The 26,616-nt window shown below is 44.6% G+C and overlaps 1 protein-coding gene across 4 annotated transcripts in view; it reads right to left on the reverse strand.

The window, feature by feature from the left end:
• Positions 1–26,616, reverse strand: part of EXTL3 (exostosin like glycosyltransferase 3) — a 133,139-nt gene that overhangs the window by 73,330 nt on the left and 33,193 nt on the right. Inside the window, exon 2 of one of the 4 annotated variants that reach the window (XM_078347117.1) lies at positions 5,003–5,108. The exons of the other annotated variants lie outside the window; for them this stretch is intronic. The gene's annotated coding sequence lies outside the window, so the exon portion shown is untranslated. The remainder of the gene's footprint in view (positions 1–5,002; positions 5,109–26,616) is intronic. 4 annotated transcript variants of the gene reach the window in all.

Below are 26,616 nucleotides of genomic sequence, written 5' to 3' on the forward strand. Positions count from 1 at the left end.
GTATGCCTATTAGACCCTCCCAGCGTGGGTGAGTAGGTCTCAAATGACAATGCACTCTAACCTGCCAACCCCCTAAGTCTCTGAATCTCTGCCTCCACATTAAACTAAGGCATGCCCACCATTTCCAGTTCACTCACGTGGACCACCTCTGAGTCCATGTTTCGGCCAGCCAAGCAACCAATCGGACTCAACACTTTTTTTTTTTTTTGAGACCGAGTCTCACTCTGTCATCCAGGCTGGAGTGCAGTGGCATGATCTCAGCTCACTGCAACCTCCGCCTCCCAGGTTGAAGTGATTCTCCAGCCTCAGCCTCCCAAATAGCTGGGATTACAGATGTGCACCACCACGCCGGGCTAATTTTTGTATTTTTAGTAGAGACAGGTTTTACCATGTTGGCCAGGCTGGTCTCAAACTCCTGACCTCAAGTGATCCACCTACCTCAGCCTCCCAAAGTGCTGGGAATACAGGCATAAGGCACCGTGCCCCACCAGATTCAACGCCTCCTAATGCCCCAAGTTGCAACACTAAATGGAGAATCTCTGCTTAGTGAGCCCACATCAAAACATTCAGCCCCATCCAACTTTATGTTCCTTCTACCTGCTAGGTGAAGTGTCAGAGGCCCAGCATCAGAAAGTGGTCGGCTTGTGGGTAGTAGGGTAATAAGAATTTACTGACAACAGTATAGGTCGGAAAAGGACAGTTTTATCAGATAGAAGAGTGCAGCGGGTGCTTCCGCAGGAGAGGACTCAGCGTGCGGCAGCAGACTGTTCCTTGGGGAATTTATGGACCTTGCGGGAGCTTAAGGGTAATTTTGACTACACTAGCCACAAGGTCATGATAAATGATTACGTTTGTGGACATTTTGGTGCCTTGGTGTCAGCAAGAGTTGCACAATGAGTTTCGACATGCATGCATTCTGGAGATGTATCGACATTCTAGTTACTTATAAATTTTTGGGAAAGAAGCCCTATACCAGATGCCTGCTTTCGATGATAGGAAAGTCTCATTACTTCTACTTTCCTCAGGTGAGGAGTCTGGCCTCTGGATGGCCTGCTTGGTGGCCCCCCGGTGACCTTTGCTCTTCCACCACCATGGTCCCACACTCACAGTATCCATTCCCATACACATTCCCTGAATTTCTGTCTGCAGAAATTAAAAAGCTCAAGTAGTTGAATGGAGTGTGGCATGCCTTCTGGGCCAGTCACACAGTACCTCATCTTCAGGGGCTACAGGACTGACGTCTAACAAAGAGGGGTGGTGGGGGTCCTGAGGGGTGCAGCACTGTTGCTCGGCACCTGTCTCCAGGGAGGCCACTACTATTTCCTCAGGCAACCCAGGATTCATCCTCTCAGAGGTGGAAAGGCCAGTACCACTCGGCGTGGGGAAGCAAAGGTGGGACTGCTCTTTCACTGATAAAGGAGACATCAGAATTTAGGGGCTCAATGTCCCATTTTTTTTGTTGTTGTTATTTTTGTTTTTTTGTTTTTAGATGGAGTCTTTCTCTGTCCCCAGGCTGGAGTGCAGTGGCATAATCTCAGCTCACTGCAACCTCTGCCTCCCAGGTTCAAGCGATTCCCTGCCTCAGCCTCCTGAGTAGCTGGGACTGCAGGCATGAGGCACCACACCCCATCCTGTGACCTCATGATCTACCAGCTGTGGCCTCCCAAAGTGCTGGGATTACAGGCCTGAGCCACTGTGCACAGGCCCCTGTATCCAGCTTTATCAAAATGTTCCCAAACATCCCCATCCCAACTTGCAAGATCCCATTCTTTCCCAGTTAATGCTTTCACTTTAACTGTATGTAGCCTGTAAAGCTGTGACTTCAACTTGTGTTGTAATTCAGCCAGTTGCAGGATGAGGTTCTGCGTTTGATTTTCGGCAATTTCAGCCCTTCTGTGTAGTAAACAGAGGTCTCCCTCAGGGCACACATAGAAGCTCCTAGGTCATTTATGTGGTGCACAGACTAGGAATGTGAGTCCCTGACTCATCCTTTCCTTCCAGTAGCATGACATCAGGGTTCCAACCAACATAATCATATTCATTCATTTCCAAAATGTTCGAAAGTATCACATATATGCCAGGTGTGGTGGCTCACACCTGTAATCCCAGGATTTGGGGAGGCCAGAGTGGGAGGATCACTTGAACCCCGGAGTTTGAGAATAGCCTGGACCATGTGGCAAGACCCTATCTCTAAAAAAACGAAAAAGAAAGAAAAGCTGGGCAAGGTAGCACATACCTGTTCTAGCTACTCAAGAGACTGAGGTGGGAAGATCATTTGGGCCTAAGCAGTCAAGGCTGCAGTGAGCTGTGATTGTGCTACTGCACTCCAGCTGTGGTGACAGAGTAAGACTCTATCTTAAAAAAAAAAAAAAAGGTATCATATATAACATTGCTGAGCTCCTTGATTCTGTAGTTGGCTGATTAGGAGTATCCAACACAGTATTCTGGGTATCTCTACAAACAGCTCACACAATGGACTATTAGCACTCATTTTACTACTGAAGATAGAGTCATTTGTCCCTTTAAATCTAATCAGGTTAGAGAGCCAATTCTAGAAACCCCAGAACCAGTTCAGAAAATTCATCCTTAAAATTTTGTTCCTCTAGAAGCAACCTCAGTGCCAAAATCTATACAGTCAAAGTTTTCCAGAGAAACAGAACAATAAGGGGATACCTCTATATATAGGCAGACATAGAGATATCTCCTTCTGGTTCTGTATATAGATAGATACAGAGAGCTAGTCTCATCCACAAACGCCCTCAAAGACACAATGAAAGAGAGAGATTGATTAAAAGGAACTGGCTCACACGATTATGGATAGTTAAGTCCCACGACCTGCCTTTCTGTAAGCCAGAGACCCAGGAAAGCTTGTGGTATAATTAAGTCTGCATCCAAGTCCTGAGAACCAGGGAACCAATGGTGTGGTAAATCCCAGTCTGGAGATGTTCCAGCTCAAGCAGGCAGGCAGGAAACAAAAACAGGGTGAACTCCTCCTTCCTCTGCCTTTTGTTCTATTCCTCTGAACCATGGGTCAGATGATGCCCGCTCACATTGGGGCAGGCAATCTGCTTTACAGAGCACACCAATTCCAAAGTCAATCTTATCCAGAAACAACCACAAAGACACATCAGGAAATATTTATTCGGGGTATCCCACGGCCAGTCAAATTGGCACATAAAATTAACCATTTCACAGGCATATGACTAATCTGAGCAACCATACAGTGATGAAAATGTCTGCTGAAAGGAGGAGTGTCATCTGCACAGTTTGAAATTCTCCAGAATTATGGTTTGTTACTGTAATAGTCCATTTTCATGCTGCAGATAAAGACATATCCAAGACGGGGTAATTTATAAAGAAAAAGAGGTTTAATGGACTCACAGTTCTACGGGGTGGAAGGCAGAAGGTGCATTTTACACGGCCGCAGGCAAGAGGGAATGAGAGTTTGTGCAGGAAACTCTCCTTTCTAAAACCATCAGCTCTCACCATCACAGGAACTGCACAGGAAAGACCCACCCCCATGATTCAATTACCTCCCACCGGGTCCCTCCCAAGACAAGTGAGAATTATGGAAGCTACAATTCAAGATGAGATTTGGATGGGGACACAGCTAAAGCATGTCAGTTGCCTCTCTAGGTCTTAGGTCAATTTCAAGATGTATGCATCACCACCAAGTAACTATATGGCAAAAAGACTCAATCCGTGATTCTGAAACATGAGCATGCATCAGAATCACCTGGGTGGCTTTTTACCATGCTAGAGGGTCCACCCCTAGAGTTGATGTAGTTGTTTTCGGACAGGACCTGAGATTTCCTAGTTCTAACAAATTAATCCCCAGGTGATCAAAAGACTTCACTTTGAGAACCAGTAAATTCAAGAGTACAACTGCTATACCTGACAGTCTTCACCACCAAGAGAAACTAATCTGCTCTCCCTTAGAAAAACCATATATATTTTTTTAAGACAGTGCCCAGGCTGGAGTGCAGTGGTGCGATCTCGGCTTACCGCAACCTCTGCCTCCCAGATTCAAGCGATTCTCCTGCCACAGCCTCCCGAGTAGCTGGGACTACAGGCATGCACCACCATACCCAGCTAATTTCTTGTATTTTTAGTAGAGATGGGGTTTCACCTTGTTAGCCAGGCTGGTCTTGAACTCAGACCTCAGGTGATTCACCTGCCTTCGCCTCCCAAAGTGCCAGGATTGCAGGTGTGAGCCACCACACCTGGTTAGAAAACCATGTTCTAAGGAAAGCCGTCATCACAATTACACACTTCAGCACCCTCCACCTCCTCCATGGTACTTCAGGAGGAAGACGTCAGCTGGGTATGTAAAAGCTAAATGCTTGAAAAGTGAAGGAAGGTAAGTTTTTGTTTTATTTTGTTTGTAGAGACGAGGGTCTCACTATGTTACCCAGGCTTGTCTCGAAGTCCTGGGCTCAAGCCCTTTGCCGGCCTTAGCCTCCCAAATAAGTTCTAACATTTTAAACTCTGTTCATCTCTGAAAAATCACTGCAAGAAAGGCTGAACACACTGTACAATAAAGAAATTATGTACAGTGCCCACAATGTTATTCTTCTGGGGTTCCCTTTTCCTCACAAAGTGGTGCCTCTGGAAGGAAGCATTTCAACCTTTATCCTAGTTTAGTGACTGATGTGTTAACATGGGGTGAGTTTGATTAAAGCGTGCGGCCAACATTTACAGGCTAATTTTATGTGTCAACTTGATTGGGTCAGGAGTGTCCAAACATTGGGTCAGATGTTATTCAGGTGTCTGAGGATGATATTAACATTGGAATTGAGTGACCGAGTAAAGCCTGCTGTGGAGCTATGGGCCGGGCATAGTGGTTTATGCCTGTAATCCGAGCACTTTGGAAGGCCAAGGCTTGAGGATCACCTGAGGTGGGGAGTTCAAGACCAGCCTGGCCAACATGGTGAAACCCCATCTCTACTAAAAATACAAAAATTAGGCAAGCATGATGGTGCCAGCCTGTAATCCCACCTACCTTGGAGGTTGAGGCATGAGCATCACTTGAACCCAGGAGGCAGAGGTTGCAGTGAGCCGAGATCATGCCGCTGCACTCCAGCCTGGGCCACAGAGAGAGAGTTGATCTAAAAAAATAATAGTAATAAAATTAGGCCAGGCACAATGGCTCATGCCTGTAATCCCAGCACTTTGGGAGGCCGAGGTGGGCAAATCACCCAAGGTCAGGAGTTCAAGATCAGGCTGGCCAACCCCGGTGAAACCCTGTGTCTACCAAAAGTATAAAAAATTAGCCAGGTGTGGTAGTGCACACCTGTAATCCCAACTACTCAGAAGGCTGAGGCAGGAGAATCACTTCTACCCATGAGGCGGAAGCTGCAGTGAGCCGAGATCATGCCACTGCACTCCAGCCTGGGTAACAGAGCGAGACTCCATCTCAATAAATCAATTAATTAATGTAATTACATTTTAAAAAGTAAAACTGAAGCTATGGTTCTGTCAGGAAAGGGAGTGAAGATTTGCTCTCATTTTATTCTCTCCCCCTTTATGTTTCAGAAAGTTTAAGGGGCTACCCAATACCAAAATGATATTGAGGAGGAGGCACTTGGTGATGGCTAATTTTATGTGTCAACTTGATTGGGTCAGGAGTGTCCAAACGTTGGGTCAGATGTTATATTCAGGTGTCTGGGAATGACATTAATGTTGGAATTGAGTGACTGAGTACAGCCTGCTATGGTTGGGCCTCATTCGAACAGTAGAAGACCTGCCTAGAACCAAATGGCTGAGCACAAAAGAACTCCTCCTGCCTCACGGTTGAGCTGGAACCTCAGCTTTTTTCTGCCTTCAGACTTGAACTGAGACATTGGCTCTTCCTGAGTCTCAAGCCTGCTGGCTCTCAAACCGGAACTTATTCCACTGGCTCTCCTGGGTCTCTGGTCATCCAACTGCAAATCCTGGGACTTGTCAGCTTTCATAATCATGTGAGTCAATTCTATAATAATCTCCTTATACACCCACATACTCGATTGGATCTGCTTCTCTGGCAATCCCTCAATACAGCACTGGACCAAAAATTCTTTCTAAATCACTGTTTGCTGCTTTAATTTCTACCTCACTAAAAATTAGCACTATTCCTAGCAATCTCTCTCAAAGACCCCCACCACTTTTTTTTTTTTATGAGACAGAGACTCACCCTGCCGCCTAAGCTGGAGTGCAGTGGGGTGATCTTGGCTCACTGCAACCTCTGCCTCCCTGGCTCAAGCGATCCTCCTGCCTCAGCCCCACAAGCAGCCGGGACCACAGGCATACACCACCATGCCCAGCCAGTTTTTGAATTTTTAGTAGAGATGGGGTCTTGCCACATTGCCCAGGTTGCTCTCAAATTCCTGCCCTCAGGCGATCCACCTGCATCAGCCTCCCAGTGTGCTGGGATCACAGGCATGAGCCATCTTGCCCAGCCTCAAAGTCCCTTTAAAGGACATCTATAACTTGGCATCTCAGTACAGGTGATTCAGATTCAATGGAAGTGAAGTCAAGGTTGAGGCTTGCTGGAGGGGAACACATGTTGATTTAGACACCCATTGTAATACTCTGGGTGATGCTAATTTTTCTTGCCTAATACCTGAGAACAGAGAAGTTAAGAGATATTATCAAAAGTGGAAACACTATCAATAGTCCCCATAATTTGTGGGGATCCTGTTCTATTTCTGTTGTTTGTCTTAAAGCTTCTGTGTGAACTACTATAAAAATGACAGGACTTGGCTGGGCATGGTGGCTCACACCTGTAATACCAGCACTTTGGGAGGCTGAGGCGGGCAGATGATGAGGTCAAGCGATCAAGACCATCCTGGCCAATATGGTGAAATGCTGTCTCTACTAAAAATACAAAGTTAGCTGGGTGTGGTGGCAGATGCCTGTAGTCCCAGCTGCTTGGGAGCCTGAGACAGGAGAATAGCTTGAACCTGGGAGGCAGAGGTTGCAGTGAGCTGAGACTGTGCCATTGTACTCTAGCCTGGTGACAAAGAGACTCCGACTCAAAAAAAAAAAAAAAGACAGGGCTTTCTGCCCCACATTTTCCCCTTATTTTGCAAAACACACACATCCCTTCTCAAACTTCTGAAAGCTCTCAGACATACTTTTGAAAGGAAAGAGGCTACAGAGGACACATCAATTAATCTAATAGGGTAATAGCTTTACGAAGGAAATGGTAACTTGACGAGAAGCGTTTGATGATAGGCATGACAGAGCAGCGAAGCTGCGTAACATTAACACCACACTCCACTTAAGGACTGATGTAGGTAACTGCTGTAATAATTATGCCATTAAAAAAGTGTTCCAGTGGCCTTGATACATGCAGCTATTGGAATACAGTTGAGAGATTTTCCCCATAGTTAGTGTAATGGGAGTTGAAGAAGCCCCAGAATGTTTTTCAGAGTAATAGAGGTACCATAGAGGGCCTCAGAGATGTGCTTCTATCAGGACGGGCATGGTGACTTCTACCTGTAATCCCAGCATTTTGGGCAGGCCAAGGCAGGTGGATCACTTGAGGTCGAGAGTTTGAGACCAGCCTGGCCAAGACGGTGAAATCCCATCTCTATTAACAATACAAAAATTAGCTGGGCATGGTGGCACACACCTGTAGTCCCCGCTACTCAGGAGGCTGAGGCAGAAGAATCACTTAAACCCAGGAGGTGGAGGTTGCAGTGAGTTGACATTGCACGACTGCACTCCAGTCTGGGCAACAGAGTAAGACTCTGTCTCAAAAAAAAGAGAGAGAGAGAGAGAGAAAGAAAGAGAGAGAGATTCTGCTTTTATGAAAGGAAACAAGCGTACGCTACTGGTTACTGGCACATATTGATGCTTGCCGGAGGGCCAAGCCTAATTGAACTTGTACATTAGCCATGATCTAGGAAGTATGTTGGGGCTGGCTTCAGGAAAACTATGTGGTGTGAGGCTGGGACAATGAAATGCAAAAATTAACAGTTTTCATTTAGTGAACAATGATAGTAACATCAATAGTTAACGACTCTGGAAAGAAAGCATGCTTTTTCTTTGCTCTTTCTTTGAGACAGGATCTCACTCTTTGCTGGAGTGCAGTGGTGCAATCATACTTCACTGCACTCCTGGGCTCAAGCAATCCTCTCACCTCAGCCTCCCAAGTAGCTGGCACTACAAGTACATGCCACCATGCCCATCTAATTTTTTCAGTTTTATTTTGTAAAGACCATGTCTCACCATCTTCCCCAGGCTGGTCTTGAACTCCCAGGCTTGAGATTCTCCTGTCTCAACCCCAAAAAGTGCTGAGATTTGGGGCGTGAGCCACCATGCCTGGCCAAGGGAAGAAAACATTCTTAAGGTCAGCCCAAAATCGCATGGCTAATAAGTGGCAGAGACAAGATCTGAACCCAAGTGCTTCCGATTCCAAAGCCTGGGCTTAAACACAATTTGATTCTGCTCGCCAAAGCATTAGAGCCGAGTAACCTTTAAGGGAACCTCACCAATCAGAACATGCAAAACAAAGAAATATCAGAGGCCTGAGCTATCAAGTCTAGTGAGGAGGGTGGCCACTTGACCAGGAGGCAGAGTGTTGAACAGAAATATTTATAGTAACTTGAATGAAGGAGGGGCCAACAGTGACTCCCTGTCCTTCACCAAACTTGAGTCAGGCTCCTCTGAGCACTTTTTTTTTTTTTTTTTTTTTTTGAGATGGAGTCTTGCTGTGTTGCCCAGGCTGGAGTGCAGTGGCGCAATCTCAGCTCACTACAACCTCCGCCTCTCGGGTTTAAGCAATTCTCCTGCCTCAGCTTCCTGAGCAACTGGGATGACAGATGCCCACCACCATGCCCGGCTAATTTTTGTATTACTAGTAGAAATGGGGTTTCACCATATTGGCCAGGCTGATCTTGAACTCCTGACCTCATGACCCACCTGGCTCAACCTCCCAAAGTTCTGGGATTACAGGCGTGAGCCACCACGCCCAGCCTGAGTGCTCTTCTTGACTGGGCCTCATCCTTGGCCTGCTGAATCTGGTTCTGCAAGACTCCCCTACCCTTGTTACTTTGCCAAGTTCCTCACATTACCTTTAAATCCACGGGCGTTTGCACCCTGTCCATTGTCTACAAATCCCCAGCTGCCAGTTACATTCAGAGTTGAGGCTTGACCCCCAATGCAACAGTCTTTAAAAAAAGTCTTCTTTGCCTACTTAACTTGCCCAGTGCAATTTATCTCTGACAGGTAAACAATGGAGGAGTGCCATTAGCACAACCAAAGTCTTTCCTGCTTTTCACCCCAGAGGATCTGGTGTCTGGGTCAACAGACCAACCAGCTAAGGGAGCTCCCACGCCTTCAAGTCAAGTCAGCCAGGAGGACTGTCCAGGATGCATTGCCATAGGGACTTTCATGCAAAGTAAGGAGATAAACCAGGGAGTCAAAGGCAGGAGGAGAAAACTGGAATACAATTTTATTAAGAAAGGAGTGGCTGGGGCTGGACATGGTGACTCATACCTGTAATCCCAGCACTTTGGGAGGCCAAGGCGGGCAGATTACCTGAGGCCAGGAGTTTGAGACCAGCCTGGTCAACATGGTGAAACCCCATCTCGACTAATAAAACAAAAATTAGCTGGGCATGGTGGCATGTGCCTATAATCCCAGCTACTAGGGAGGCTGAGGCACGAGAATCGCTTGAACTTGGGAAGCAGAGGTTTCAGTGAGCCAAGACTGCATCACTGTACTCCAGCCTGGGCAACAGAGTGAAACTGTGTCTCAAAAAACAAACAGGCCGGGCGCGGTGGCTCAAGCCTGTAATCCCAGCACTTTGGGAGGCCGAGGCGGGTGGATCACGAGGTCAAGAGATCAAGACCATCCTGGTCAACGTGGTGAAACCACATCTCTACTAAAAATACAAAAAATTAGCTGGGCATGGTGGCGCATGCCTGTAATCCCAGCTACTCAGGAGGCTGAGGCAGGAGAATTGCCTGAACCCAGGAGGCAGAGGTTGCGGTGAGCCGAGATCGCGCCATTGCACTCCAGCCTGGGTAGTAACAAGAGCGAAACTCCCTCTCAAAACAAACAAACAAACAAACAAACAAACAAACAAACAAAAAGAGTGGCTGGGTGTGAGCACACCTGTAATCCCAGCACTTTGTGAGGGTGAGGTGGGAGGACTACTTGAGTCCAGGAGCTTGTCTCCATCAAAAAAAATTAGCCAGCCATGGTGGTACATGCCTGTGGTCCCAGCTACTCGGAGGACTGAGGCAGGAGGATCACTGGAGCCCAGCTTGAGGATGTCGTGAGCCATCATCACACTACTGCAAGCCAGCCTGGGTGCCAGAAAAAAAGAAATTTTTTTTTTTTTTTTTTTGGTCAGGCTAGTCTGACATTTCTTGCCTTACACCTAAGATCTCTCTCTTCTCCTATTCAAGGACCATTGAAATGATGAAACAGATATTTTAAAAAAGAATGAAATAATAAGAGGTACAAAAATAAGAAAGGCTGCCATCAGCAGGCCAGAAATCTTAAAAACACCCAGCGGGCAGAAAGCATCAGGATGAGACTGACAAAGAAGCAGACAAGAAAACTGCAGACTCAAAAGCCACCGGGAAGGCCAGGTCTTCAAAAGAAGTCCATGGAAGCTTCTAACTGGGTGGAGGGCACCCCCACGATCATTAGGGTAATTCATTAAACCTGGAAGAGTTGGGACCTCCAGTGTCCTAAACACATTCAGCTTTTGCCCTCCAGCTAAACAGAACACTCATCCAGAAAAGAATAAAAGAGTACTTGGTAATTAAGGTATGATTACAGGGCAAAAAATAAAAAATAAAAAAAAATTAAATAGAAGGACTGCCTTCCTTAAAATGTATACAAGTAGACCAGGCACAGTGGCTCACACCTGCAATCCCAGCACTTTGGGAGGTCGAGATGGGCAGACTGCTGGAGCCTAGGAGTTTGAGCCCTGGGAAATAGGGTAAGACCAAATCTCTACAAGAAATACAAAAATTAGCTAGGTGTGGTGGCATGTGCCTGTGATCCCAACTACTTGGGAGGCTGAGGTGGGAGGATCGCTTGAGCCCAGGAGGCTGGGACTGGAGTGAGCCATGGTCACACCACTGTACTCCAGCCTGGGTGACAGAGCAAGACCCTATCTCAAAAAAAAAAAAAAAAATGCACACAAGTAAAGACTGAGCTTGAGATATGAAAGTAAAGGTGGCCGGGCGCAGTGGCTCACGCCTATAACCGCAGGACTTTGGAAGGCCGAGGTGGGCAGATCACCTGAAGTCAGGAGTTTGGGACTAGCCTGACCAACATGGCAAAACCCCCATCTCTACCAAAAATATAAAAACTAGTCAGGCATGGTGGTGGCAGGCACCTGTAATCCCAGCTACTCAGGAGGCTGAGGCAGGAGAATCACTTGAACCCAGGAGGTGGAGGCTGTGGTAAGCCAAGATGGCACCACTGTACTCCAGCTTGGGCGACAGAGTGAGACTCCCTCTCAAAAAAAATAAAATAAATAAAATAAAGAAAGTTAAGGAAAACTTTCAGAATAAGAAGGAAATAGATAAAAATAGGTAAATGTGAGAGAAAAGGCTCCAGGATGATAGCGTCAGGTAGTCAACATTCCTTTCACCGGAATTCCAAATGAGAAAAAGGAGGAATGGGAGGAAATAAGCAAAGATATGAGAGAAAAAGGCCCTGAGCTGAAGAGGAACTCATCTTCAGATTATAATGGCCACTGACTGCTGTACAGAGTGAATTTAAAAGAAGACATAATGGTGTTGCATTCTTGTGAAATTTCAGAACGCTGGGAAACTTTGAAAGCTTCCAGTGGGGGAGATGTTTATAAAAAGCAAAGGGAATTAAACTGCCATCAAATTTCATCAACAATACTGGTTGCTGGAAGACAATGGAACAGTATCTTCAAATGCCTGAGGAAAGGAATATTTTGAATTCTGGATTCTATAGTTAAAGAATCATCTGATACAGTTCAAGAATCAATATTAAAAAAAAAAAATATTCAGACCTGTCAAAACTCACATCATTTTCCACCACTCATTCTACATGAAAAAAAGTACTTTAGGTGTTTGCTTACTCAAAATGAAAAAGACCCCAGAGGCCGGGCACAGTGGCTCAGGCCTATAATCCAAGCACTTTGGGAGGCCAAGGTGGGTGGATCACCTCAGGTCAGGGGTTCAAGACCAGCCTGACCAACATGATGAAACCCTGTCTCTGCTAAAAATACAAAAATCAGCCAGGTGTGGTGGCGTGTGCCTGTAATCCCAGCTACCAGGAGAATCCGGAAGGTGGAGGTCGCAGTGAGCTGAGATCACGCCACCGTACTCCAGCCCAGGCAACAGAGCAAGACTCCATCTCAAAAGAAAGAAAGAAAAAGACCCCAGAAAGAGGATGGCCTGTGTCTCCCGGAACCGCCGCTGTAAAAATTGATTTTACAGATGAGATGCTCACCATTTTTCTGTGGGCCACCTGTCTTCTTTCTGCCCTGGTGGGGGCTGAGAGGTCAGTTTACAAACTCAAATTCAGACTTTGGGCTTATTATTTTCCTTTAAAGAACCCAACCCTACACAGAGTTTTTGGTCCTTTTTGTCATCTTTCTGGGGCTGGTATACTGTAAAACCTGACTTATACGGGGTTGGCGGGGGTCTCTGAAAATTAAACTTTTCTTGTTAATGCCTTAAATTAGACTTTTCATGTTAATGCCCAACTCTCTTTCAATGGTTATTTTTAAAATATTTTGTTGACCAAGCACAGTTGCTCACATCTATAATCCCAGCACTTTGGGAGGGCAAGGCAGATGGACAGGTTGAGCCCAGGAGTTCAAGACCAGCCTGGGCAACATGGTAAAACTCCATGTCTACAAAAAATTACAGAAATTAGCTGGGCATGGTGGCACATGCCTGTAGTCCCAACCACTCAGGAGGCTGAGGTGGGAGGACTGCTGGAGCCCAGAAGGTGGAGGTTGCAATAAGCTGTTATCACACCACTGCACACCAGCCTGGGTGACAGAGCAAGACCCTGTCTCAAAAAAAAAGCAAAACAAAACTCGAATGTTATCTTCAACTCTGTCATGGTAAACAACACAGTGAACAGAATGCAATTTGCTTCTCAACACAGAATCTTGTAGATATAACCACAAATGGGTCGGCATTTCCCCATAATCACACATGCCTGCCTTGAAACCCAGAAAACCAAGCAAGTCCATTAGGATCACAGCCACTTAGTGGCAGGGTCAGACGCCTTATATCCTGATTCTCAGTGAACCAGTGAATTGTACCCCAAAATTCATATGTTGAAACCCTGGATTAGTCCATTCTCACATTGCTGATAAAGGCATACCTGAGACTTTATAAAGGTAAGGGTAATTTATAAAGGAAAGAGGTTTAATAGACTCACAGTTCACATGGCTGGGCAGGCCTCATAATCATGGTGGAAAGCAAGGAAGAGCAAGTCATGTCTTACATGGTTGGTGGCAGGCAAAGACAGAGAGCTTGTGGAAGGGAATTCCTCTTTATAAAACCATCAGATCTCATGAGACTCACTATCACAAGAACAGCAAGGGAAAGACCCACCCCCATGATTCAATTTCCTCCCCCTGGGTCCCTCCCACAACACATAGGAATAATGGGAGCTACAGTTCAAGATGAGATTTGGGTGGGGACACAACCAAACCATATCAAACCCTAACCCCCAATGTGACTAATTATTGATAGAGCTTGTAGGAGTTAATTAAGGTTAGATGAGGTCATTGGCTAGGATCCTAATTTGATAAAAATTGGTGCTGATTGGCAGCTTTATAAGAAAAGGGAAGCAACACAGTGAGACCCCCGCCCCCAGTCACCTTAAGAAAATTTAAAAAATTAGCCGGTCTTGGCGCACACCTGTGGGCTTCGCTGTTTTGGGGGCTAAGGCAGAAAGATCAGCTGAGTCCAGGAGACTGAGGCTTCAGTGAGCCATGATCACACCACTTCACTCCAGCCTAGGTGACACAGCAAGACCCTGTCTCAAACAAACAAACAAAGATGGAGAGAAAGATTCTGTCTCTGCCCGTGCACTCACCAAGGAAAGGCCACATGGGCACACAATGAGAGGCAGCCACTGGCAAGCCAGGGAGAGGGTCCCTACCATAAAGTGACCATGCTGGCACCCTGATCCCAAACGTCCAGCCTCTAGAATGGTGAGACGATAAATGCTGAATGTTGAAGCCACCCAGCCTGTGGTATTTCATTAGGGCAGCCCAAGCAGACCACGACAGCCCACCAAAGCCGGGTCCTTCTCTCTGCTCCTTCTCTAGCCCTGCCTGTCAAGTGTGTCTTCACCAATGGTCGTTCTGTCACTGGTGAAGAAGGTGTCACCTGGTCAGGGCCCACGTGTATTTCTGAAGGATGAAGAGACAGCAGTTTTCTCACTTATTTTCTTCCTCTTTTCCCAGGGGTCTATTCACTGCGTAATGCCTGTCTACTGAGCAACCAAATTCTTTAGCATGCATTTTTAGCTACGGGAAGGAGCTGTCAACCACGTGTCTCAGTCCTATGGGCAGCCTGCAATGGCAGCCTCCTCAGCCCTGCCCCAGAGAGGAAAGCCCAGAAACCAGCTTCTGCCTGAAACCATCCTGCTGAGAGGAGATTGGAGAACACTGTCTAGTAAAGTGGAAGAGATTAGGGGTTTCAAAGAATAGTGGTCTTCACGCCAGGCACAATGCATCAGGCCTGTAATCCCAGCACTTTGGGAGGCTGAGGTGGGTGGAGCGCTTGAGGTCAGGAGTTCGAGATCAGCCTGGCCAACATGGTGAAAGTTCATCTCTACTAAAAATTTAAAAGTTAGCCAGGCATGGTGGCGTGCACCTGTAATTCTAGCTACTCAGGAGGCTGAGACAGGAGACTTGCCTGAACCCAGGAGGCAGAGGTTACAGTGAGTCCAGATTGCACCACTGCACTCTAGCCTGGGTGACAGAGTGAGACTCCATCACAAAATTTAAAAAAAAAAAAAAAAAGGTGGTCTTCAAATGGAGGAATAAGAATACTTCCTCCTTAGTACAAGGGCATTAACAGTTTTAAAGGAATTGATTTCCAGGTATTCACCAGGCCCTCTTTTCTGCAGCTGATCTGCCTGAGCCCTTGCCTGCGAGGGAGGGACAGGCTCTTCCTTTCCCCAGGATCCCTTCCTCCACTTTATAAAAAGACAAGGACTCCCTCAGCCATCCTAACCTTACCGTGATGTGTTTCCTGGGGCACCAAACCCAATCCCGGTGCTAGGGCTGAACCAACATATAACTGGGAGGACCGAGTAAAATTCGCTTTTGCAAAGTCAGGGGCTTTCCAGCATTTTTCCTTTCCCTCGAGCCCAAGGAGATCTCACTGAATTGCATGTGGATAGAGCATTAAAAATTATTTTTGACAGTAAATCAGAATAGGATTTTTGGCTCAGAATGAGCTCAAAGAATTAACTGACAGTACAGTAATACAATTATTTCCATTTCCATCTACTTTATTTTTGGAGACAGAGACTCACTCTGTCTTCCAGGTTAGAGGGCATTGGCAAAATCACCGTTCACTGCAGCCTCAAACAACTGGGCAATGGCGCAATCACAGCTCAGCTCACTGCAGCCTGGACCTCCCAGGCTCAAGCAATCCTCCCGCCTCAGCCTCTCCAGTAGCTGAGACCACAGGCATGTGCCACCATGACCAGCTAATTTTTGTATTTTCTACAGAGACAGGGTTTCACCATGTTGCCCAGCCTGGTCTCAAACTCCTGGACTCAAACTATCCACCCACCTTAGCCTCCCAAAGTGCTGGGATTACAGGGGTGAACCACCAAGCCTGGCTCTGCTTTTTATGCAAACAAGTTTCCTCTGCAGTGTCATCAAGAAACAGAATTGATTCTAGCAGTGAGTAGAAACCAAACTTAGTCACATAAACTAACCGGAGTAAAAAGGCCAACTATTTCAATAAGGAATGCATTTCTAACTTAAATCTAACGTCCTATTTAATAAGGATTTAGTCACTGGAAATACGTATTACTGTTTTGACCAATTTGTATTACTACTACTGATGACAACTTCATCAGAAGAAATGATTAAATGCTTGTTCAATGGTCATAGGAAATAAAAATATCAGTTTAGGTCTATCCTTTTTGTGCATTATGGTAGGGTGACCAGCAAAAGACTTTCAAGGATAAAAATATAGATGAGAAAAGGCTATGTGGGAAGTGGAATGGAAATTCAAATTTAGAAAAAAAAAAGAATGACATCACATTTCTTAAAGGAGAGCTTGTCCAGGTAGTATTTTAATGGAGGATGGCAGGAGTCAAACACTATGAGATTCCTTTGTAATCATCAAACAAATAATAATCTAACAGGTCTCTGTGTATGTATATGTTACACCCATGGATACATCTATACATATACTCACGTTAAGGACCTATCATTTACCCGCTATAGTTTACATAAACATATTTTATATGGTATTATATATATTTATACTTTACATATTTAATATTGTTTATGTAATGTGTAACACAGTGTGTCATACATACATTTATAATTTATTTAGCTTTTATTAATTTTATTTTTTGAGATGGAGTCTCACTCTGTTGCCCAGGCTGGAGTGCAGTGGCACAACCTGAGCTCACTGTAACCTCCACCTCCTGGGCTCAAGCAATTCTCCTGCTTCAGCCTCCTGAGTAGCTGGGAGTACAAGTGCCAGCCACCACCCCCGGCTATTTTTTTTTTTTTTTTCATTTTTTTTAGTAGAGGCAGGGTTTCATCATGTTAGCCAGGCTGGTCTAGAACTCCAGATGTCAAATGATCCACCCACCTCAGCCTCCCAAAGTGCTGGAATTACAGGTATAAGCCACCTCGCCCAGCCTACATGTATAATTTATATAACATACAGCCTTAATATCAATACATATGTGTAGTATAAACATATGTGTGTTTATATATACCCCAACTACATATATTTATGTTAAAGCTTTATATTTAGGTATGTGTCTTTGGATATTTTTTATTATATATACATATACATATATATGCATACATATACATACATATCTATGCATATGCATATATGCATTTCTATGTATGCTAAGGCTTTAAATCATGTAATACACATACTGACATACTGTATGTATATATGTGTGCATATCTAATAAAGCTCATATTATATACATAATAAAGCCTCAACATGAATACGCTCTGATTGTGATGGCATTACACAATTCTATACTAATTACCAAAATTCATCCAATTATACACTTTAAATTGGGAGACTTTATTGTATGTAAATAATAAAAACAAACAAAAGAGAGGAAAACTTTCCCCATTGAAATAGCAATAGAAAAAAAGCAAAAACTCAGAATAGAGGCCTATTTCTTTAGTATGAGATAAGTAAGAAATATTGTATGTGCCTATAGGAGGCACACAGAGTAGTGAGAATTGGAGGCAGAGTGGAGTGGGGACTGCCAGGGGCATGGAATGGAGAGTTAGTATTTAGTGGGCACAGAGTTTCAGTTTGACAAGTTGAAAGAGTTCTAGAGAAGGACAGTGGTGATGGTTGCACATTATGAATGCATCTAATACCACTGAACTATACACTTAAAAGTGATTAAGATGATACATTGTGTTACGTATATTTTAACACAATAAAAAATTGGAAGAGTGTGTTTGTGTGTACATATATATGTAAACACACACATATAAAAAATTGTGTGTGTGTGTGTATATACAGTGTATCTATATGTTTGTATAAGAACTTAATCATATATATACATGTGTACATGTCCACCTAACAATTTTTCATTTTTGAAGACAGGGTCTCACTGCTTTGTTACCCAGACAGGAGTGCAGTGGTGCAATCTCAGCTCACTGCAGCCTCAACCTCACTAGCTCAAGCAATCCTCCCACCTCAGCCTTATAAGTAGCTGGAACTACAAGTGCACACCACTACACCGGGCTAATTTCTTAAATTTTTTGTAGCAATGAAGTCTTGAACTCCTGGCCTCAACTGATCCTCCTGCCCTGGCCTCCCAAAGCACTGTTATTACAGGCATGAGCTGCTATACCCAGCCCAACTTTATTTTTTTAAGTTGAGGGTCAGTATTAACAATATTCTATAAAATATATTCTTACAACTATTTAAACGTATAATAAAATGTTGGATGTAGATTGTCGACATGTGAGGGGGCATGCAATTTTACAAAATTCTTTCAGGTACTATTCAAGCCAAAGAGTCTGAAGACCCCTGGACCCCCAGGCAGATTAGACATAGGGGAGCCTCTAGTGCAGTGGCAACTGAAACAACAAAGAAACCCCCAGGGCATGTTCACTACCAGGAAATACACAACCCAGACTGCAATGATGTCATGTTTACATATGTGGCAGACACAAAGGGCTTAAAAGCAGCTGTTTGTTCCTTGCAGAGTTTGGGGCAGGCGCTGGCACAAATTGAGGAAAATAAGTGACGGCACTGGCAGCAATTAGACTTGCTGATGTTGGGTGGACCATGGGGTTGCATGTGGGAAACCGACACTCGGATCCAGGATAGAATCTGACATAGAAGGAAGCAAAACTTCTGTAGGCCCCGGTCAAGGGCCCTCAGGATTCCTCCTACAACTACCTGAAACAAGGATTTGGAATACCTTGACTTCAGAGGGAGAAACTGAAATCAGTTCGGCTGAACTCTAACCAGGCGTGAAAATCCTCTTGTCATTCAGGTTTAATTGGCTTAATCTCCCAAATGATACTGAAGGCAGAAGTAGTTCTTAGACTCCTAGGGTGCAGTATTATATTATTTATGAATGCAGACACTTCAAAAGCAGTAAAACGCTTGGCCCTTGCTCTCAATAAACTTGCCCTCTAACTGGGAGGACAGCATCCAAATGGAAAAAAAAAATGAAGAACCGTTAAAGGCAACATATAAGAAGTATGCAGTAATCACCCAAGAGAAACAAGGACTGCATTGCATACTTTCCCGGTAGAAGTACAAATGGGCAGAGGGCCCTGTGGAGAGAATTGGGCCACAGAGATCAAAATTACAAATGAGTATCTCCTTTGACCCAATGCTCAAAATAATTGAGCATTGCTCAAAAGACTGGAGAGAAGGCAAATACCCTTGAATAGGAGACTGATGAAATACATTATGCTACATATGTACAATGAAATATTTTTAAGGTATAAAAGTACATGAGGAGGGCCAGGCGCTGTGGCTCACGCCTGTAATCCCCGCACTTTGGGAGGCTGAGGTGGGTGGATCACTTGAGGTTGGGAGTTCAAGACAAGCCTGACCAACATGGCGAACCCCATCTCTACTAAAAATATAAAAATTAGCTGAGCATGATGGCAGGCACCTGTAATCCCAGCTACTCAGGAGGCTGAGGCAGGAGAATTCCTTGAACCCAGGAGACAGAGGTTGCAGTGAGCCGAGATCATGCCACTGCACTCCAGCCTGGGAAACAGAGTGAGACACTGTCTCAAAAAAAAAAAAAAAAAGAAGTACCTGAGGAAGCCTTCAATGTACAAATATTTTTAAAGTCTCCAAGATATATTAAGTAGAAAAAAACAAACCAGCAAGGTATAGGAAAGGTGTGTAAGATACTTCTCTTTCTTTTACAAGGAAGGAAAAAACAATATAATATATTTGTATGTGCTTTAGTATTCACAAACGAAGTCTAGACGAATACGTACAAAAATGAAAAGCTGATTACCTGGAATGGGTTAGGGAGGGTGGAAACAGGGTGGATGGGGCTGAGCAGGAGAAAGACGGCTGCTCCATGAACCACGTGACTGTTCCTACTCAAAACAATTGAGAGAATAATGAAAAGCATCCCCTGCTGAGGGCCGACATAATGAACAGGAAGTTGGTTTCTGGGGGACTCCCCATCCCCCTTCCAGTGTCAAGCATACGCCCTCAGCTTTGGCCAGCTCTGAACATGTGAGCGCAGGACCACGTGGCTTCTGCGAGGGCAGCCCTGCATTCCCTGCCCAGCTGCTGAGCTTCCTGCCCCATGCCTCTGCTTCAGCCAGTCTGAGCCCATCCTTTCAGCCTGCCCTCTTGCCAGGGGGCTCAGGATCAGCTGTCCTCACCAGTTACCAGAATCCTCATGCAGCTGGCTTTAATTCTATCTATGGGAAGGCAGAAAGTGGAGGGGAAGGTCGATTAAGTAAACCTCTATTAAGGGAGGAGTGAAGCCTAGGAGGTCAAAGAGCCCAGGATAGAAGCAAGGCCAGCTGCCAAGCCAAGCTTGGAACGCTCCCCAAAGATACCACAGAAAAAGATGCCCAAAGGCAAATGCTACTGGCTTCAAGTTGTGTAATGATGGGTAGCCTTGTTTTTCCCCTTGGTCTTTATGCTTTGATGTGCTTTCCAATTTTTTTAAAATTAGCACAGATGACTCTTACAAACCAAAAATATAGTGTACAATGTGAAAGATGTATAAGTTAGAGACAATAACCAAACCATGATTGTAACCAAACCCAGCAGTCCAGAAACCTTGAAGGATAAAAAAGGAAGCTCAGATGGGCAGCATAAGAATGTTACAGTTCTAAATAATTAAAATGAAAATATTACAATAAAAAAAAATGTTCCCATAATGCTGACGACATCTTTGGACTTCAGGTCAGTGGGACCAGGCAAAGTGGAGCTGTCCAAGGTGCCACGGTAAGAAAGGGTGGTGGATGCAGAGAAGACTGCGTTACTCAGTGCACTGGCCAGGCCAATAGCTTCTCCCCAGTCTTCCTCACACTTAGTTTAAAACTCCCTATCCAGCACTTCAAAGCACTTTCTTCCTTCCACTTGCTGAAGTCCATAATGAGGCTGGGTGCGATAGCTCACGCCTGTAATACCAGCACTTTGAGAGGCCGAGGAGGGCGGATCACCTGAGGTCAGGAGTTCAAGAGCAGTCTGGCCAACATAGCAAAACCTCCTCTCTACCAGAAAATACAAAAAAATTTTAACTGGTGTGGTGGTGGCAGATATCTATAATCCTAGCTACTCAGGAGGCTGAGGTGGGAGAATCACTTAAATATGGAGGCAGAGGTTGCAGTGAGCCAAGATAATGCCACTGCACTCCAGCCTCAGCAACAGAGACCTTGTCTCAAAATGAGAGAGAGAGAGAGACCCTGATGATGGTGACATTCATCTCAGAAACAACAAATAATTTTTGAGTTTTCACCCGTTTTTTTTTTTTCCTCAGTTCTTTTGAGGTTATAGAATGAGTAAGCAAATATTTAAACATTTGAGGAGGTTTGGGCATATTTGAAGTCAGCAAACTTTCCCTCCATTTAACACAAGGCTTTATATAAAGGAAAGTCAGAAAAATTTGATGCAAAATTTAATGCTTGAAAAAATACAGTAGACCTTGACATGTGCAAGGTATTTAACCTAAAACCTTTTCTAATCCCAAGCTTGAGAACAGGGCTATAGCACAAAACTTCCCCCTTTATTAGTCAGGATGCTTTTGATTATAAATTATAGAAACTCAAATGACAGAGAGGGAAATAAACTGGAGAATAGAATTCAAAGAATGGTTGAACAGGCTGGGCGCAATGGCTCATGCCTGTAATCCTAGCATCTTGGGAGGCTGAGGCAGGCAGATCACTTGAGGTCAGGAGTTCAAGACCAGCCTGGGAAACATGGTGAAATTCTGTATCTACTAAAAATAAAAAAATTAGCCAGGTGTGGTGGCACACGCCTGTAGTCCTAGCAACTTGAGAAGCTGAGGCAGGAGAATTGCTGGAACCTCCTGGGAGGTGGAGGTTGCAAATGAGCCAAGATCATGCCACTGCACACCAGCCGGACGACAGGAGAGAAACCCTGTCTCAAAAAAAAAAAATGAGTGAACGATCAAATCTAAAAAAAGACAATGTGAGTTGGCTTCCATAAAAACAGGAAATGAAACCACACAACAGAATTCTCTCTGCTACTCATTTATGCTCCTCCCTGCGAGGCTCTGCCGTGATCTTCTCCTCATGGCAGGAAATGTGGCCACTGAGAGGTCAAGAGGTGCCATTGACAAGGAGTTCCTCAAGACTTTTCTAGTTGTAAGTTCAAAAATCTGGAGAACAGTCCGGGTGCAGTGTCTCAACCCAGCATTCTGGGAGGCCAAGGTGGGAGGATCACCTGAGGTTGGGTGTTTGGGACCAGCCTGGCCAACATGGTGAAACCCCCATCTGTACTAAAAATACAAAAAATTAGCTGGGTGTGGTGGCACATGCCTGTAATCCCAGCTACTCAGGAGGCTGAGGCAGGAGAATTGCTTGGACCCAGGAGGCGGAGGTTGCAGTGGCAGGAAAATCGCTTGAACCTCCTGGGAGGCAGAGGTTGCAGTGGTGAAATCGTGCCATTGCATTCCAGCCTGGTCAACAAGAGTGAAACTCCATCTCAAAAAAAAAAAAAATCTGGAGAAGAGCCTTCTATTGGTCAGCTTGGGTTGGGTGTCCACCTTGGACTGACCAACTAGAAGAACATAGTAACTCCTGCCAGAAATGAACAGCTGGGGAGAAGCAGCAGCAGTTCCCAGAACACAGAGGGTACTGGAAAGACCAAGATAGATACACAGACATGTAGAGGTCTACAGACATCCAGTAAAAAGGAATACTGTCTAACCGAAAGCTGTGGGTGGCATTTCAGATCTTTATGGAAGTCACTTATGCAGCAGAACTGCAGTGAGGCCAAAGGGCTGGGCCTTCCCCTGGGCTCTCCCAGTACCAAGAGCTTCCCTGCCATGCCTAGACTCCCAGACCACACATAACTTAAAATCATTCCACCTTAGCAAAATCCAAATTGCTATGTGTCATCAACCTTCTGATTACTCATGGATGATAAATTATAAATGACCACAGTCTAGCACGCCACGGAGAAAAGAAGTTTTAATGGTAGGCACTTCCCTGAAATGAATAGATGTATTGTGTAAAAGGCAGAAGGGTTCTCAATGATCCTGCCTCTGGACTCATCTTAACACCACCTGCTCTTTCTCACACACTCCATCATCAATTAACTCCACTCCTATTGTTTCTAGGCCAGTGATAGGTCTCCAATCAGTCCCTTCCTCTCTCTCAACTACTGTCCTTATTCAAGCCCCCATCATGACCAGGTTGAATCATTCTGTAAATAGCAGACTGAGAAATGTGATGCCTGCACTTGGTAGCTAAATACCCATTTAGGCGAGGTGCAGTGGCTCATGCTTGCAATCCCAGCGCTTTCGGAGGCTGAGGCTGGCGGATCACTTGAGTCCAAGAGTTTGAGACAAGCCTAGAAAACAAAGCAAAACCCTGTCCTCTACTAAAAATACAAAAACCTAGCCAGGTGTGGTGGCACATACCTGTAGCCCCGGCTTCTCCAGAGGCTGAGGTGGGAGGATCACCTAACCCCAGCGAGGTCAAAGATGCAGTGAGATATCGTGCCACTGCCTGTGCAACAAGAGTGAGACCCTGTCTCAAAAAAAAAAAAAAATCATTTTTTTTGAGACAGTTTTGCTCTTGTTTCCCAGGCTGGAGTGCAATGGCGCGATCTCGGCTCACCGCAACCTCCACCTCCTGGGTTCAGGCGATTCTCCTGCCTCAGCCTCCTGAGTAGCTGGGATTACAGGCACGCGCCACTATGCCCAGCTAATTTTTTGTATTTTTAGTAGTGACGGGGTTTTACCACGTGGACCAGGATGGTCTCGATCTCTTGACCTTGTGATCCACCCGCCTCGGCCTCCCAAAGTGCTGGGATTACAGGCTTGAGCCACCGAGCCCGGCCAAAAAAAAAAAAATTTTTATTCTCAAAGTACATCAAGGAAGCCAAGACTAGGAAAATCACAAGAGCATCGGTTGCAGAATCAGGTAGCTCTGGCTTAAATGTAGCTCTATCACTTACTCTATGAATGATCATGGCAAAGTATTCAATCTCTCTGAGTCTGACTTTCTTATAAAATAGGCAAAATATTCATCTTGCAGATTTTTTTTTCCTTTCTTCTTTTTCTTAAATACAGACAATGCCTTACTCTGTCACATAGGCTGGTCTTGAATTCCTGGACTCAAGTGATCCTCCCACCTTGGCCTCCCAAAGTGCTGGGATTACAGGTGGGAGCCACCACTCCTGGCCTTATGAATTTATTATGAAGGTTAAATCAGGTGGCAGATTTTTAAAGTGCTCAGAATACTGAGAGAATATTCAATGTATGCTGCTAACATCAGAGGCCTCATGCTAACCTTATAAAAGTCAATAAACAAGCATGAGGGAAAGGATGAGGGTCAGAAAATACACTGGCCTTACTCTTCTCACCTTGCTTTGGCTCCCAGACAAAGGTCTGTGATCATTTTATGTCTCCAAGCCCAAAAAGTCTGACAAAATAATAGTTCTCCGTTTGCCTTGTTAAGCAGTGTTTTATGTGGTACCATCACCTGAAGAAGGAAGTCAAGAGTCATTCTTGGAAGATGGTTAGAATGTTTGAATTCAGGTTTGAATGTTTGCAGAATTACAACAAAATTGGGATATGAGAAAGAAGACCGGGCTTCATAAAGTGAAACAACCGAAGTGTTTGTTCTATATCATCACGTGATACAGACCGCAACGTGGATATAAAGACAGAAGATGGCATTAAAGAAGATATTACAATATTGAACATGGATTCAGCAATAACATCTTCCTGAAATATTTTTTAAGCCAGACTCCCAGCCTGGGCAACATAGTAAGACCCCATCTTTAAAAAAAAAAAACAAAAAGTTGGCTAGAAGTGATGTCACACGCCTATATAGTCCTAGCTATTCACGAGGCTGAGGCAAGAGAATTGCTTGAGCCCAAGAGGTTGAGGCTGCAGTAAGCTATGATGACACTACTGCACTCCAGCCTGGGCCACAAAGCAAGACCCTACCTTTAAAAACAATAACAAACAAACAAAAAAAGAATAAAACCATTCAGCGCAGGGTAGATTTATCTCACTGTGACCTGCCAAACATAATGAAATCAACAAAATCGCCCAAGAACCTGAAAGCCAGACAAGTTTCTTTTCCACCGTGGTTGAAGGATTCTCAAAAATCATGACTGGGGAAACGAATTCTGGTATTAAAAATAAATATTGCTTTCTCCCTTTTTAGCTAAATTTTATAAGATTCAGCATCTCAGAAAGACCCTCTTATATTCTAGGGACTTTCTACTCCCTTCCTCCAGAGCATCAGGAAACAACTAACTTAAAATGCAATCAGTGGGGAGGGATAGCCTGGGGAGAAATGCCAAATGTGGGTGAAGGGGAGAAAGCAAACAAAACACACTGCCATGTGTGTACCTATGCAACTGTATTGCATGCTCTGCACATGTACCCCAAAACCTAAAATGCAATAAAAAATAAAAAATAAAAAAAACAAAACAAAGATGAAAGAAAAAAAAAAAAAAGGAGAACAGCAGACGTGGACACTGTTACAGTTGACCTGACCTAGGAAACCATCCTATCCTGTGTCACTACACTGTCCCTTCCAATTCTCATTAACAGTTATCATTTCTCTTTACTTTTCTTATAGTGTGATCTGTGCCTCACAGACTTTAAACCCTGGACATCATCAACATTTACAATCATGAACATTTACCTTGAAACTGAGTCTAAATATAGCTACTAATCTGGAACTCTAGAAGAAAAAAGACTTTAGAATGTGCAAAAGGGATGTCAGAAGCCTATGCAAATGTTAATATCGTGGGTCCTCACAGAACCTATTGCTGAGGCTCAGAAACTTTACTAAGTCTTAATTAGCATATATCACTGACTGTGCCCCACAATGAATGAAGAGAAGACAACCACAACTGTGGATGGGGAAGCACAAAGGGACATTCTTGGAGGCAGGCACAGACATAGAAAGAGAGGAAGAAACCACTTGCAAGAGTAGAAGCATCTGATCCCTTTAGTGGAAAAGTAAATAAACCTAGACCCCCCAGGAAGGCTCCTAGAGTATCACCATGGGTCCAGGACACTGCTACTCTCACTGCAAGACTGAACACTCAGAGAAATTAGGCTCTTGGATCCAGAAGAAGCACCTGGAGCATCTCTTTTTCCAGACCATAGCATCTGTGGTGGCTCTAATGATACTCCCCCATACATAGCAGAGAATGTATGTCAGGGAAGCCTTCTCTATAGGGCAATACAGGGTCAGACTGGCTTATACTTGAGTTCAGATCAGGTTTTTGGAGTCAGGTGGGTGTGTGTAGATATTTTTAAGCTACAAGACTCAGTGTCACCAAAAAAGCCAAACAGCTAGCCTTTCTTCTAGCTTCCAGAAGACACGTCAGTGTACAGGTTTGAGTGAGGAGTATGTTCCCTTGGCCATCATCCCGGGCCCCTCTATGGCTCTGCCAGGGTTGGGATGCGTGGGAGGACACAGCTCATTGTGGCAAACCTCAGCTCCCAGCATGTCTGGCTCTGGCAACCACCAAAGGTTAAAATAATTTTAATAAAGTCTTAATGAACAGCAAAAAAAAAAAAAAAATGCAATCAGTGAAAAAATATAAAACGTTGCCAAAAGAAATTTTAAGAGACCCAAATAAATTGGAAGACAACCCATGTTTATGGATTGGAAGACTTAATATTGTTAGGATGACAATACTATCCAAAGCATTCTATAGATCCCATGCGATCCCTATCAAAATCTCAAGAGCATCCTTG

This window comes from Callithrix jacchus, chromosome 13 (genome assembly GCF_049354715.1).
Source record: "Callithrix jacchus isolate 240 chromosome 13, calJac240_pri, whole genome shotgun sequence".
NCBI lineage: Eukaryota > Metazoa > Chordata > Mammalia > Primates > Cebidae > Callithrix > Callithrix jacchus.